Source organism: Hyperolius riggenbachi, chromosome 1 (genome assembly GCF_040937935.1).
Source record: "Hyperolius riggenbachi isolate aHypRig1 chromosome 1, aHypRig1.pri, whole genome shotgun sequence".
Lineage (NCBI taxonomy): Eukaryota > Metazoa > Chordata > Amphibia > Anura > Hyperoliidae > Hyperolius > Hyperolius riggenbachi.
The window spans coordinates 332,201,969-332,216,862 of NC_090646.1; the positions used below are offsets into that span (position 1 = coordinate 332,201,969).

The 14,894-nt window shown below is 46.1% G+C and overlaps 1 protein-coding gene across 2 annotated transcripts in view; it reads right to left on the reverse strand.

The window, feature by feature from the left end:
• ELL (elongation factor for RNA polymerase II) overlaps positions 1–14,894 on the reverse strand; it is a 198,225-nt gene that overhangs the window by 57,062 nt on the left and 126,269 nt on the right. The gene's annotated exons all lie outside the window — the stretch shown is intronic.

Below are 14,894 nucleotides of genomic sequence, written 5' to 3' on the forward strand. Positions count from 1 at the left end.
GTATGACTCTTGAGTGTAATAATGCACCTGCCCCCATGTGTTTAGAAAAGCCTCTCATAAGTCTGCCCTGCCAGCAATAAGAAATTTCTCACCGCTTTCAGTTCTTTTATAAAGGTAGGGTAGGGTATAGTATGGGTTAGCGCTGGCTATTGATGGTTATTCTCCAAAATTCTCCCTTATCCAACTCACCTGGGTCATAATGGAAGTAGGGTAAAGGTGGCCATACACTAATCGATGGCCACCAGATTGACCAACAGGTATCCCTCTCTGATCTAATCTGATCATAGAGCGATCTAATATTGCCCATACAATGCACACAGGTCTGAATCGATTTTAGCATGAAATATATTCAAAACCTGTGGAGCCGCTGCTTGCCACGCCGTCCCCTGGCCTCCCCGAATTTGGGCTCCCCCAGCCACCAGGGATCCATGATGTCCTCAGTTCGGTCGCCGAAGAATATAATGCCGATAGCCACGCGCACCCGACCTGCCAACGGTCGAGCAAAATTTTACGCCGGGACCGATTGGCTGAATCGACCAATGTCGGATAGCATTTGGTCGATTGGCCAGAGTGTGGTTTAACAATTTACAGCAGATTCGATCACAGTAATCAAATCTGCTGTGTAACGGCAGGAATTCGACCCAGTGTATGGGTTACTTAAGCGTTCAGAAAGCAACTAGAAACCAGGTCTGACCCCCCAAAAAATACAATATCTTCTTAAAGCAGAATTAGTCTGGCATAACACCCAATGAAAACTTGTTCTATTATTGCCTATACAATTATCATATTTATTTAATATTTATTGTATTTATAAAGTGCCAATATACGCAGTGCTGGACATTAGTTTAGGTTACAGACAATATTTAGGGGTGACATATAGCAATATGACAATACAGGAATACAAGAAAAACCAGACCACGCAGCACAATATGAATACAAGGTTATGCTTAGTCACTGGATGGAGCATGGAGATTAGGCAAGTCAAGTCCACTCAAATGCATAGCATGGGTTCACAGTAATGGAGGTGCATGATCAGGTAGGACACAAGAGGAGGACCCTGCCCAAAGGCTTACAGTCTAGAGGGAGAGGTAGGAACACGAAAGGTAGGGAACCAGAGTTCAGCTGTGGGTTTAGAGCCAGAGTGAAAAGGTGAGTTTTGAGGGCCTTCTTGAAGATGTTGAAGGAGGGGGCTGCCCTAATGGGTGGAGGTAGGGAGTTCCATAGTGTTGGAGCAGCTCTTGAGAAGTCCTGGAGGCATGCATGGGACTGGGTGATGCGGGGGGCGGTCAGGCGAAGTTCATTGGAGGAGCGGAGTGAGCGGCTAGGTGTGTACCTGGACAGGTTTTGTAGACAGATTTGTAGGTCAGACAGTATCTTGAATCGGATTCTGGACTGGATATAGGAAGCCAGTGGAGGGATTCACAGAGGGAAGCCACCGTGGTGGAGCGATGGGAGGAGTGGAGAATTCTGGCTGCCACATTCAGGATGGACTGCAGTGGGGCTATTCGGGTCATAGGGAGACCAGACGGAAGGACATTGCAGTATTCAAGGCAGGAAATTACAAGGGCACGGATGAGGAGTTTGGTGGTGGCAGAGGTCAGGAAAGGGCGAACCTTACAGATGTTACAAAGGTGGAAGTTGCAGGACTTTGTGAGGTTTTGGATGTGGGGAGTGAAGGAGAGTGCGGAGTCCAGGGTGACACCGAGACAGTGGGGCTTGAGAGGTAGGGCGAATGGTAGTGTGGTTAACATGGGCATCGCTAGCCCTATTTTGGGGGGGCCCATGCCCCCAACATGCCCTGTGGTCCCCTCAATTTCCAGAGGTGCCCCGGCCCCGCTGTCTCCCCTCCCCCTCCCCCAGCCACCGCGGCTGTCCCCAGACAGACAAAGCTGTAACTGGTTGGGTCGCCCACTGATCGAGGTCTGACACGCTGCTGGTGCTAGGAGGCGAGGGGGTGCCTGTCACTCTACCTAACTGGGGCTCCCTGTCACTCATTACCGAACCTGGGGGGCACCTTGCACTCACTACCTAACCTGGGGGTCCCAGTCACTCACTACCTAACCTGGGGGCTGCCTGTCACTCACTACCTAACCTGGGGGGGTGCCTGTCACTCACTACCTAACCTGGAGTCCCCTTCACTCACTACCTAACCTGGGGTCCCCTTCACTCACTACCTAACCTGGGGGTCCCTGTCGCTCACTACCCAACCTGGGGGTCCCTGTCGCTCACTACCTAACCTGGGGGTCCCTGTCGCTCACTACCTAACCTGGGGGTCCCTGTCGCTCACTACCTAACCTGGGGGTCCCTGTCGCTCACTACCTAACCTGGGGGTCCCTGTCGCTCACTACCTAACCTGGGGGTCCCTGTCGCTCACTACCTAACCTGGGGGTCCCTGTCGCTCACTACCTAACCTGGGGGGCGCCTGTCGCTCACTACCTAACCTGGGGGGCGCCTGTCGCTCACTACCTAACCTGGGGGGCGCCTGTCACTTACTACCTAACCTGGGGGGCGCCTGTCACTCACTACCTAACATGGGGGTCCCTGTCACTACCTAACCTGGGGGTCCCTGTCCCTCACTACCTAACCTGGGGGTCCATGTCCCTCACTACCTTAAGTGTGGGGTTCCTGTCACTACCTAAACTGGGGTCTCCTGTCACTACATACACTGGGGGGCTCCTGTCACTAAATGAGCTGGGAGGGCTTCTGTCACTAAATGAGCTGGGGGGGCTCCTGTCACTAAATGAGCTGGGGGGGCTCCAGTCACTAAATGAGCTGGGGGGCTCCAGTCACTAAATGAGCTGGGGGGCTCCAGTCACTAAATGAGCTGGGGGGCTCCAGTCACTAAATGAGCTGGGGGGCTCCAGTCACTACCTTAACTAGGGGGCACCTGTTGCTACCTAAACTATCCATGCCAGCCAGCCCAGCATCACCACCAGCCAACCAGCCCAGAATCACTGTCAAAAAAACCACAGCATCACCACCAGTCAGGCCAGCATTTACTTCAACCAGCCATGCACAGCCCAGCATTACCGCCAGCCAGGTCACAGCATCACCGCCAGCCAACCCAGCCACAGCATCACTGCCAGCCAACCCGGCCACAGCATCACCGCCAGCCTGGCCACAGCATCACTGCCAGGCCTTTCAGCCCACACATCATTCCCAATCCAGCCAAAAACTGTATTGCCAGGAGGCACAGCAGCCAGTAGAGGAGAATTCAGAAGCCAGGTGAGGGGTGTCTACCATATTAAGGGGGCATTCTGCCTATTTATGTGAAATTCTGTCTATTTATGTGCCTCATGATTGCTGAATTTGTCTTGTTGGGGGCCTCATGATTGCTGAATTTGTTTTGTTGGGTTCACATGATTGCTAACTGTGAGACTATGGGAAAAGCTGAATCGTCATCATATGAGACTTAAACCTACTTTTTTAGCTTTTTAAAACAGAAATTAAAACTGGGAGGTTCTAAAAAAAAAATGAATACATTTTTCCAGGAGTAGGATGGATGAAATGGTTTATCTTCACAGTTTATTTTCAACTTGGATTTTCCATAATGTTCATGTATGTGTTAAAACGTTTGTACAGTATTTAGTTTAAATTGCTGTTGCCACTTTGCAAAAGATAAATGACTTTTGGGTTGCAGTTTGGGCACTCGGCCTCCAAAAAGTTCGCCACCACTGTCCTAATCTAATGTCCCATCATTGCTAAGTTTATGTAAATTTGTCTCCACCCGTGACCACACCCACATTCTGGTCCATGGCCACACCAATTTCGCGTCGCACAACGTAACCCTCATTTTTCGTCGAGATAGCTGCAGTGTGCTGATCTCTGCTGCCTACAGTATGTACAGTACAGGTCCTTCTCAAAAAATTAGCATATTGTGATAACGTTCATTATTTTCTGTAATGTACTGATAAACAGACTTTCATATATTTTAGATTCATTACACACAACTGAAGTAGTTCAAGCCTTTTATTGTTTTAATATTGATGATTTTGGCATACAGCTCATGAGAACCAAAAATTCCTATCTCAAAAAAATAGCATATTTCATCCGACCAATAAAAGAAAAGTGTTTTTAAAACAAAAAAGTCAACCTTTAAATAATTATGTTCAGTTATGCACTCAATACTCGGTCGGGAATCCTTTTGCAGAAATGACTGCTTCAATGCGGCGTGGCATGGAGGCAATCAGCCTGTGGCACTGCTCAGGTGTTATGGACAGGGCCGGCGCTACCAAAGAGGCAAAGGGGTCAATTGCCCCAGAGCTTGTAGGGGCCCCCAGTGGCTACAAGAGAAAAAAAAATTCAAATCGACCTTATATAGTTTGTGAGAAAATCGATTTTAAAGTTTCAAAGGAAAAAAATACACATTTAAAAATCCACCAACTTTAATGGTTAATAGCAAATCCACCTTAAATGCTAGAAACCCTAAATTTGCAGGATATGTTAAGGAGTTCATTGGGAATAAGAGGAAAAAAACAATTTTTCAAAAAGACCTTCTAGTTTTTGAGAAAATCGATTTTAACCACTTCACAGCTTCAGTACAGTATATCTACTCCCCTGCAGACTTCATCTAACCGCCCAGGGGAGTAAATATATGTACTCCCGCTGCTACCACTGCTGTACGCGCTCCCGCTTATTTGTGCGTTCGTTTATGTTGCCATCTTCCTGCCAGGAGATCAATGAATGGGAAAGCAATTCCTAATCATTGATCTAAGTCCCCGTAGCAATGATCGGCACCTTTTATGAGAAGCTTCACGATCATTCTAATAAATAAAAGTTTCCATCCTCAGTACACTTCCTGTAAGCATACGTATTTCGCTTACAGGACTTATACAAAAAAAAAAAAAAAGACTGAGGCCATCTTGTGGCCAAATAGTAAAACATCATCTAAAAGCATTTTTTTTTAATGCAAAGACCTGTTTTTACATTTTAAATTAACCCCTTACCTCCCACACTCCCCAATAGTTACCAACATTTATTTTTTTGTAAAAAAATAAAATAAAATAAATTTGCAAATATAAAAAATACATAAATAGTTTGCTTAGGGACTGAACTTTTTTAATATGTATGTCAAGAGGGTATAATACTGTTACTATATAAATGATGGGCTTTTTATTAGTGATGAATGCAAAACTGAAAAAAAGCATCTTTATTTCGTAATAAAATATTGGCACCAGACATTGTGATAGGGACATAATTTAAATGGTGTAATAACCGATACAAATGGGCAAATAAATTACGTGGATTTTAATTACGGTAGCATGCATTATTTAAAAATTATAATGGCCAAAAACTGAAAAATAAGGATTTTTTGCCATTTTTTTTCTTATTTTTCCATTAAAAAACATTTAGAATAAAATAATTCTTGGCATAATGTACCACCCAAAGTAAGCCTAATTAGTGATAAAAAAAAACATATTTAACACATTTCATTCTGATAAGTAGAGATAAAGTTATTGGCAAATGAATGGAAGGAGAGCTGAAAGGTGAAAATTGCTTGGATGCTGAAGGGGTAAAACCCCTCAGTTGTGAAGTGGTTAAAGTTTCGAAGGAAAAAAGTATACTTTTAAATGCGGTAAATGTCACTTTTAGTAGCAAACCTAACGGTAGTGTAATTTTACATGCATCAAAAGAAAGAGCAATCAATTTCCTGTCGGGGTTTCCAGGGGGTCCATACACAGCCGCAACGCTTTGGCTAGGATCGCTATACAGTCGCAATATGGCTGTATGAAGATCCCTGGCATTTTTTCCTATTTTCCCAATTTTTGTTTTATGTTTAGAGTGGGAATTTAAAGAAAAAAAATTATGTGGGGTCCCCCTTCCTGAAACTTTTTAACCCCTTGTCCCCCATGCAGGCTGGGATAGCCAGAATGTGGAACTCTGACCGATTGGGGCTTCACACCCTGACTATACCAGCTGCAAAAAAGGTCCCTTAATGCAGATTTTTGTTCCGGGGTATCTGTTGGGGGGCCCCCCAGGTTTATTTTGCCCTGGGGCCCCATTGTTGCTTAAACCGGCCCTGGTTATGGAGGCCCAGGATGCTTCGATAGCGGCCTTAAGCTCATCCAGAGTGTTGGGTCTTGCGTCTCAACCTTCACTTCACAATATCCCACAGATTCTCTATGGGGTTCAGGTCAGGAGAGTTGGCAGGCCAATTGAGCACAGTAATACCAAGGTCAGTAAACCATTTACCAGTGGTTTTAGCACTCTGAGCAGGTGCCAGGTCATGCTGAAAAATGAAATCTTCATCTCCATAAAGCTTTTCAGCAGATGGAAGCATGAAGTGCTCCAAAATCTGATAGCTAGCTGCATTGACCCTGCCCTTGATAAAACACAGTGGACCAACACCAGCAGCTGACATGGCACCCCAGACCATCACTGACTGTGGGTACTTGACACTGGACTTTAGGCATTTTAGCATTTCCCTCTCCCCAGTCTTCCTCTAGACTGGCACCTTGATTTCCGAATGACATGCAAAAGTTGCTTTCATCCGAAAAAAGTACTTTGGACCACTGAGCAACAGTCCAGTGCTGCTTCTCTGTAGCCCAGGTCAGGCACTTCTGCCGCTCTTTCTGGTTCAAAAGTGGCTTGACCTGGGGAATGCGGCACATGTAGCCCTTTTCCTGCACACGCCTGTACACGGTGGCTCTGGATGTTTCTACTCCAGACTCAGTCCACTGCTTCCGCAGGTCCCCCAAGGTCTGGAATCAGTCCATCTCCACAATCTTCCTCAGGGTCTGGTCACCTCTTCTCGCTGTGCAGCGTTTTCTGCCACACTTTTTCCTTCCCACAGACTTCGCACTGAGGTGCGTTGATACAGCACTCTGGGAACAGCCTATTCATTCAGAAATTTCTTTCTGTGTCTTACCCTCTTGCTTGAGGGTGTCAATGATGGCCTTCTGGACAGCAGTCAGGTTGGCAGTCTTACCCATGATTGCAGTTTTGAGAAATGAACCTGTGCACTACCTATCAGCGGCTACACCGACTCAGCTTTGCCGCTGGAAAGTGAGCAGAGTCCTCCTTACCCCTCTGGAACTCCCAGCAGCCCTTCCACCAGTCTTGTCCAAGCAGGGCCATCAGAAATTTTGGGGCCCCTCACAAATCATCAGTCCGGGGCCCCCCCCCCCCCCAAACTGAGAAATGTGCGTAGCCATTACATGTTGGCAGAGCTAGTTGGAGGCTTGCTGTCCACAAATTAATCACGAATAACCACGGTGGATACTCGTGATTCAAGTTAGCTCTAATTGCCACAGCTGAGCGGCTAGATGCGGCGGGGTTAATTACCCAGACCGCCGCTCTCCGCCCAGCGTTTCAACGAGGTGCAAGTTTCCGAATGGACGCGTTGCAAGCCTCGATATCGAGCACTTCCTCCTTCAAGCCGGAAGGAGGAAGTGCTCCATCATTTTTTTAGAACCTCCCAGTTTTATTTTCTGTTTAAAAAAACTAAAAAAGTAGGTTTAATGCTATTGTCTCATATGGTAATGATTCAGCTTTTCCCATAGTCTCGCAGTTAGCAATCATGTGACCCCCAACAAGACAAATTCAGCAATCATAAGGCCCCCAACAAGACAAATTCAGCAATCATGAGGCCCCCAACAAGATAAATTCAGCAATCGTGAGACCCCCAACAAGACAAATTCAGCAATCATGAGGCCCCAACAAATCATGAGGTCCCCAACAAATCATGAGGCCCCCAACAAGACAAATTCAGCAATCTTGAGGCAATGAGGCTCCCAACAAATCATGAGGCCCCCAACAAGTAAAAATTCAATCATTAGGCCCCCAACAAGACAAATTCAGCAGACATGAGGCACATAATGCCCCCTTATTATGGTAGACACCTCTCACCTGGATTCTGACAGGGACCCCCAGGTTAGGTAGTGAGTGACATGGAGCCCCTTTAGCTAGTGAGTAAGTGACAGGGAGCCCCTTTAGCTAGTGAGTGAGTGACAGGGAGCCCTTTTAGCTAGTGAGTGAGTGACAGGGAGCCCCTTTAGCTAGTGAGTGAGTGACAGGGAGCCCCTTTAGCTAGTGAGTGAGTGACAGGGAGGCCCTTTAGCTAGTGAGTGAGTGACAGGGAGGCCCTTTAGCTAGTAAGTAAGTGACAGGGAGCCCCTTTAGCTAGTGAGTGAGTGACAGGGAGCCCTTTTAGCTAGTGAGTGAGTGACAGGGAGCCCCGTTAGCTAGTGAGTGAGTGACAGGGAGGCCCTTTAGCTAGTGAGTGAGTGACAGGGAGCCCCTTTAGCTAGTGAGTGAGTGACAGGGAGCCCCTTTAGCTAGTGAGTGAGTGACAGGGAGCCCCTTTAGCTAGTGAGTGAGTGACAGGGAGCCCCTTTAGCTAGTGAGTGAGTGACAGGGAGGCCCTTTAGCTAGTGAGTGAGTGACAGGGAGCCCCATTAGGCAGTGAGTGAGTGACAGGGAGCCCCATTAGGCAGTGAGTGAGTGACAGGGAGGCCCTTTAGCTAGGGAGTGAGTGACAGGGAGGCCCTTTAGCTAGTGAGTGAGTGACAGGGAGCCCCATTAGGCAGTGAGTGAGTGACAGGGAGCCCCTTTAGCTAGTGAGTGAGTGACAGGGAGCCCCATTAGGCAGTGAGTGAGTGACAGGGAGGCCCTTTAGCTAGGGAGTGAGTGACAGGGAGGCCCTTTAGCTAGTGAGTGAGTGACAGGGAGCCCCATTAGGCAGTGAGTGAGTGACAGGGAGGCCCTTTAGCTAGGGAGTGAGTGACAGGGAGGCCCTTTAGCTAGTGAGTGAGTGACAGGGAGCCCCATTAGGCAGTGAGTGAGTGACAGGGAGGCCCTTTAGCTAGGGAGTGAGTGACAGGGAGGCCCTTTAGCTAGTGAGTGAGTGACAGGGAGCCCCATTAGGCAGTGAGTGAGTGACAGGGAGCCCCTTTAGCTAGTGAGTGAGTGAGTGACAGGGAGGCCCTTTAGCTAGTGAGTGAGTGACAGGGAGCCCCATTAGGCAGTGAGTGAGTGACAGGGAGGCCCTTTAGCTAGGGAGTGAGTGACAGGGAGCCCCCCCCCCCAGCCGCCACCGCTGCTTCCCCTACCTTGCCAGGCTGCCAGCAGCATCAGACCTCAAGATCAGCGGCGACCCGACCAGTAAGAGCGGGCGCTGGACGCACCCGCTCTATATGCGGAAGTGACGTCACTTCCGCATATCAGTGCGGGCGCTGGGTCCTAGCGCCCGCACTATTGTCGCCGCCTGATCGGGGTCTGACGCGGCGGCGGAGGCGGCGGCTAGAGGGATGGAGGGAGGGAGCAGTGGCCAGGGGAGGTTGAGCGGCGGTCGGCGGCACCCGCTAGGGCCGCGGCGGGGATGGGGCCCCCCTGCAGGCCCGGGCCCGTGACGGGAGTCACGGATGTCCCCCCCTGATGGCGGGCCTGTGTCCAAGGGACAGGAAGAACACTGAAGATACGAAGTAGGAGGTGGTACTTAAGTCGCATTCTGTGCTTCCTGTCCCAGGGATGTGCGGGGCATTCTCCTGGTGGACCTGTCGTGGAGGCAAGTGGAAACCGTACTTTTAAATTTTAAATATATGTAATCAATAATGCAAATACAGTATATTAGTGACTTTGCGCCTACAAAAAGAACTAAGACTAAGTAACACAGTTTAGATACTGATTCAAGACCAACTTAAAGGACCACTTTTACAAATTGTAAATGCACTATAAAATTAGAGCCGGACTTAGGCTAAGGCCACGTAGGCCATGGCCTAGGGCACTACAAGAGTAAGGGCACCAAAGCAGCAGACTAAACTGGTGCAGTTTTTGCAAACTTGCAAACGCTGCAAAGCAGGTGGATCAGGCTAGTGCCTGACCGTGGTACTCTGCTGCCAGCCTCCTGTGCAGCAGCCACCTTGCTCCCTGTGCATGTTTGCATTGTGGCCGGCAGCTATGGACTTGGGCAACATTGGCGATGAAAAGGAAGATGAAGCTTTTGCACGGGAAATGAGCAGAGAAATTAGTGACACGGATGGCTGCTGCAATGTAAAGGCGAGCTGTCTACCCATACTGAAAGGGGGGGTGGGAGAAGTAGGGATTAAGGGAGTCATCTGGCTACCTATATAGAGAAGGAGGGAGGGGTCTTCTGGCTACCTATACTGGGGGGTATCAGGCCACCTATACGTGAGAGAAGGGGGAGGAGGTTATCTGGCTACCTATACTGGAGGGAAGAGGGGAGGGATCATCTCGCTACCTATACTGAAGGGGGGCGCCTGGTGACAGTAGCCTTGGGCAGTAAAGAGTACAAATCTGGCACCGTATAAAATTAACTTTTTCCCTGTGTCACCAACATCTGACATATTTTGGGCTAGTCTATCTCTTCATGGGGGATTCTCAGTATTTTCTTTATTCTTTACAAAAAAGCACTCCCTGCAGAGGATCTAAAAAAATAAAATAAATAAATAAATGATGCCGGTCAGCCTCCCCACTTGCTTGTAGCCCATTTTGGCATTTTAGTAAGAGCTTTTGACTTAAAAGGATACCCCAAGTGACATTGACATGATGAGGTAGACATGTGTTTGTACAGTGCCTAGCACACACAACTATGCTGTGTTCCTTTTTTTCTTTCTCTGCCTGAAAGAGTTAAATATCAGGTATGTAAGTGGCTGACTCAGTCCTGACTCAGACAGGAAGTGGCTACAGTGTGACCCCCACTAAAAAGAAATTCCAATTCGAAGGGGAGACTTTGTCGCTGTATAACGATTTGTCCCCAGTAACACTGGAAAAACGGAGACAGCTTAAGCCAGTCACCCAAGCATTAAGAGAAGCAGGTTTACGTTATAAGTGGGGGTTCCCTTTTAAGTTAATTGCTACTAAGAATTCACGGGTATACATCCTACAAGACCCAGATGATTCAGAAGACTTCCTGAAGCGCTTAAACCTTCAACTCCCAAATGTAAGACATACCTCTCCTAGCAAGTCTCCAAATAAGTCTCCAATGGCAGACAGAGATACAGACTCAGGAAGCCAACAACGGCTATCGCCTGACTGGACAATACAGAAACCACGCCGACAAGGATCTAAAGATTCTTCTCCCCACCCAGTTTCACCGGCTCTTATAGCAGAAGATACGGAGAATGAGGACTGAACATTAATGTATGAAAGCAGTCAAAGTGAGAGAAGGAGTTAGTCCGACAAAAGGAGGGATAAAACTTTTAAAGCCTTAAAGAGTATATACATGGGCGTTTGAGGAGGCCGCTATTCCTGGACTCGGCATGTTTCCTCCAACGCTGCCCACTACCCCACTGCACCCTGAGGGGATGCAAGGAGAAGGAGAGGCAGAACCATGCCATGAGAATGGCAAGGTGATTTCACCTAATGTTTTCTTTGCCGTTTTTCTTTCTTTTAGTTCTTTTGTTTTTTTCGTTTCAGGTTGGTCACAACTTGCTGACCCAAATTTATATTTGTGACTCTTGCTCCTCTCCATTGGTTGAGATATTTCATAATGTTTGGTGTATACAAATTGAAGCGGGCCTCTGCCTTTTCACCTCGCCTTTCATGTTATTGACGAATTACATAGGAGGAATCATCTCCACTAAAACATAATGGTAAAAATTCTGTCTTTAAATGTTAAAGGCTTAAATTCTCCCTTAAAGCGTCAACTTCTAGTCAAGGAGGTGGAAAGACAGAGGCCTGACATTGTATTATTACAAGAGACTCATTTTAGAGGCACCCAACACCCCAAATTAATCCTGAAAAATTTCCCAACTGTGTACTATGCGAATGGACAGACTAAAAGAGTAGGAGTAGCAGTCCTATTGAGACAAGATGTTCCCTTTAAAGTACAAAGCTCGCATATTGATCCCCAAGGTTATTATGTCCTGTTACAGGGGCGGCTGGATCAGGTTGACATGGTACTGGGTAATGTATATGTTCCCCACACTGGTCAAATTCATTTTTTGTATATAGTAGCAAATATATCGGCGCCAAGGGACAATGGAACCGCCGCTGAGAAGAACAAATGTCCAAAAGTTCAGAAGTCAGGCATACATCAAAGGTCAGCGCAGGTTTAGAAAGTCATTGTATGTAGGGAATGGTAAATTCTTCACCACAAAATATCAAATGCTCAGAGGTAGGTATCCGCCAAACATCAAAACTAGAAAAGGCTTACCAGCTCCCAACAACCCACATTATAAGGTTGTGAAATGGCTCATGTCACAGATAACGTCCAGGGAACACGGCGACGTCTGATGTTCCCTGGACGTTATCTGTGACATGAGCCATTTCACAACCTTATAATGTGGGTTGTTGGGAGCTGGTAAGCCTTTTCTAGTTTTGATGTTTGGCGGATACCTACCTCTGAGCATTTGATATTTTGTGGTGAAGAATTTACCATTCCCTACATACAATGACTTTCTAAACCTGCGCTGACCTTTGATGTAAATTCATTTTTTGAATAGACTACAAAAACGCTTACTGTCAATGTCATCTGATTGTTGGTTTCTGGGAGGAGACTTTAATATGACCTTCTCTGCCACATTGGATAGATCATCCCCAGTCCCAGAAACATCTAAGAACAGGGTAGAGTCCTTAATTAAAGCATTTAGAAAATGGGTAAGAGAGCACCATCTAGTGGATCTCTGGAGATTAACTTATCCTGTTTCTAGACAATTTACATTCTACTCCAACCCCCACGATAGTTTCAGTAGAATTGATTATTATTTTGCATCTAAGCTACTTATCAATAAGATTAATAGACCAGAGATCCATGAAATCACCTGATCGGACCATGCTCCAATCTCTATTGAATTAGAATGTAATAGAAAACCACGGGGACCATTTCACTGGAGATTAAACGAATCATTACTCAAGGAAGAGGTTACATATAATGTTATCAAAAAAGAGATTGAGGTATATTTTGCATTAAACTTGGGCTCTGTTACTGATCCAGCTGTCCTGTGGGAAGCACATAAAACCGTTATCAGGGGAGCTTTAATTAAAGAAGCAGTACAAAAGAAAAGGAATGACACCGCCCTCCTGCAATGGAGGTTAAATCTCTTGAGAGAAGCTGAATCTAAATACAAGTTGTTTCCTTCTAAAAAAAACTATCGCTTATGGCAGGAAACCAAATCTAAAGTACAAGATTTGCAAATACGTAGGGCAGAAAGAGCTATCGCTTGGACTAAACAGCTGTATTATGATCGAGGGAACAAGCCTCATACTTTACTAGCAAGGAAATTAAGGGATCTCAAGAGTAAAAGAGAGATCTATGCGATAACCAACAGAAAGGGAAATACTTCGGCAGATCCTGCTCATATAGCTCAAGCTTTTGAAAAATATTATAATGATTTATATAATTTACAGCCCTCTGCCACATCAGAATCAATCAACGACAAGATGAGGAAATTCTTAGATAATTTGACGATTCCTAAATTGACAGAGGAACAGCTGAAAGACCTGAATGCTCCAGTTCAGGAGGGTGAGATCCGAGAAGTAATTAAGGCCCTACCTTCAAGAAAGACACCTGGGCCCGATGGGTTTTCATATACATATTATAAGAAATATAGACAGCTGCTAGCTCCACATATGGAAAAGATGTACAATGCTTTCCTAAAAGGAGAAAAGATTCCACATACTATGAAAGTTTCCAATATCATTATGATATACAAAGAGGGCAAAGATTCACAGGATGTTCGTAGCTACCGGCCAATTTCACTGATAGATTCTGATCTTAAGATATATATATATACGAAGTTATTAGCTAACAGATTGACCTCCATACTACCGACAATCATTGATGGAGACCAGGTTGGGTTCATAACAAAAAGACAAGCGGGGGATAACACGCGACGAGCTATTAACATAGTGGATTGGGTGGAAAAAACGCAAAGGCCTTCTCTGCTCCTGAGTTTGGATGCAGAGAAGGCCTTTGATAGAGTGACTTGGCCGTACCTTTTTGAGGTGCTTCAGCGATTTGGCTTTTCGGATCTCATCCTCAAGGCTATTCAGGGGCTATACTGCGACCTACAGGCTAAAGTGTGTGTCCCACTGGCACATTCTTCCCTGTTCAGACTTTCTAATGGCACACGGCAGGGATGCCCTTTATCGCCCCTGCTGTTTGCCATATGTATAGAACCACTAGCTATAGCAATAAGACAATCTAGGGATATATCAGGGATAACCATAGGGGGAAGGGAGTACAAATTATCCCTATTTGCTGATGATGTGCTACTGTCATTGTCCTCTCCTCATCTCTCTCCCAAAAGTTCTTCAACTGATAGCAGAATTTGAAAGATTTTCAGGGTTTAAGATCAATCCGGATAAGACAGAGGCCTTGCCTCTTAACCTATCACAGGATCTCTATGCGATACTAAGAGATGGGTTTCCCTTCAAGTGGAAGAAGGAAAGCATAAAGTATTTGGGGGTCCACATAGCAACCTCATATAAAAAGCTCTATGACCTTAATTGTGTACCCTTCTTTGAGCAGGCCTATAAAAAATTAGATAAATGGAACCAATACCAAATATCGTGGATTGGCAGAATTTATTCGGTGAAGATGAATTTACTCCCTAGATTTTTATATCTCTGCGAAACATTACCAATAAATGTTCCAAGTAAAACTTTACACAAATTCCAAAAAGACATACTTCGTTTTGTTTGGGCTAGAGGAAGACCCAGAGTCTCAAGTAAGGTTTTAGAATCAGACAGATCAAGAGAGGGATTATCAGTCCCACAGTTTAGACTATATTATCTGGCCTCCCATATACGTCAGATAGCGGAATGGCTGGCACTTCCTCTAAGGACTAAATAGGCAAAAATAGAAGAGGCTTCAATTGCACCGTATGCAATAGGGGCCCTACCAGGGATATTAACAAAATTACCACAAATGACATTGGTTCTTAGTACAATCACTTTCACCTGGCATATATGGCAGAGGGCATGTAAGAATT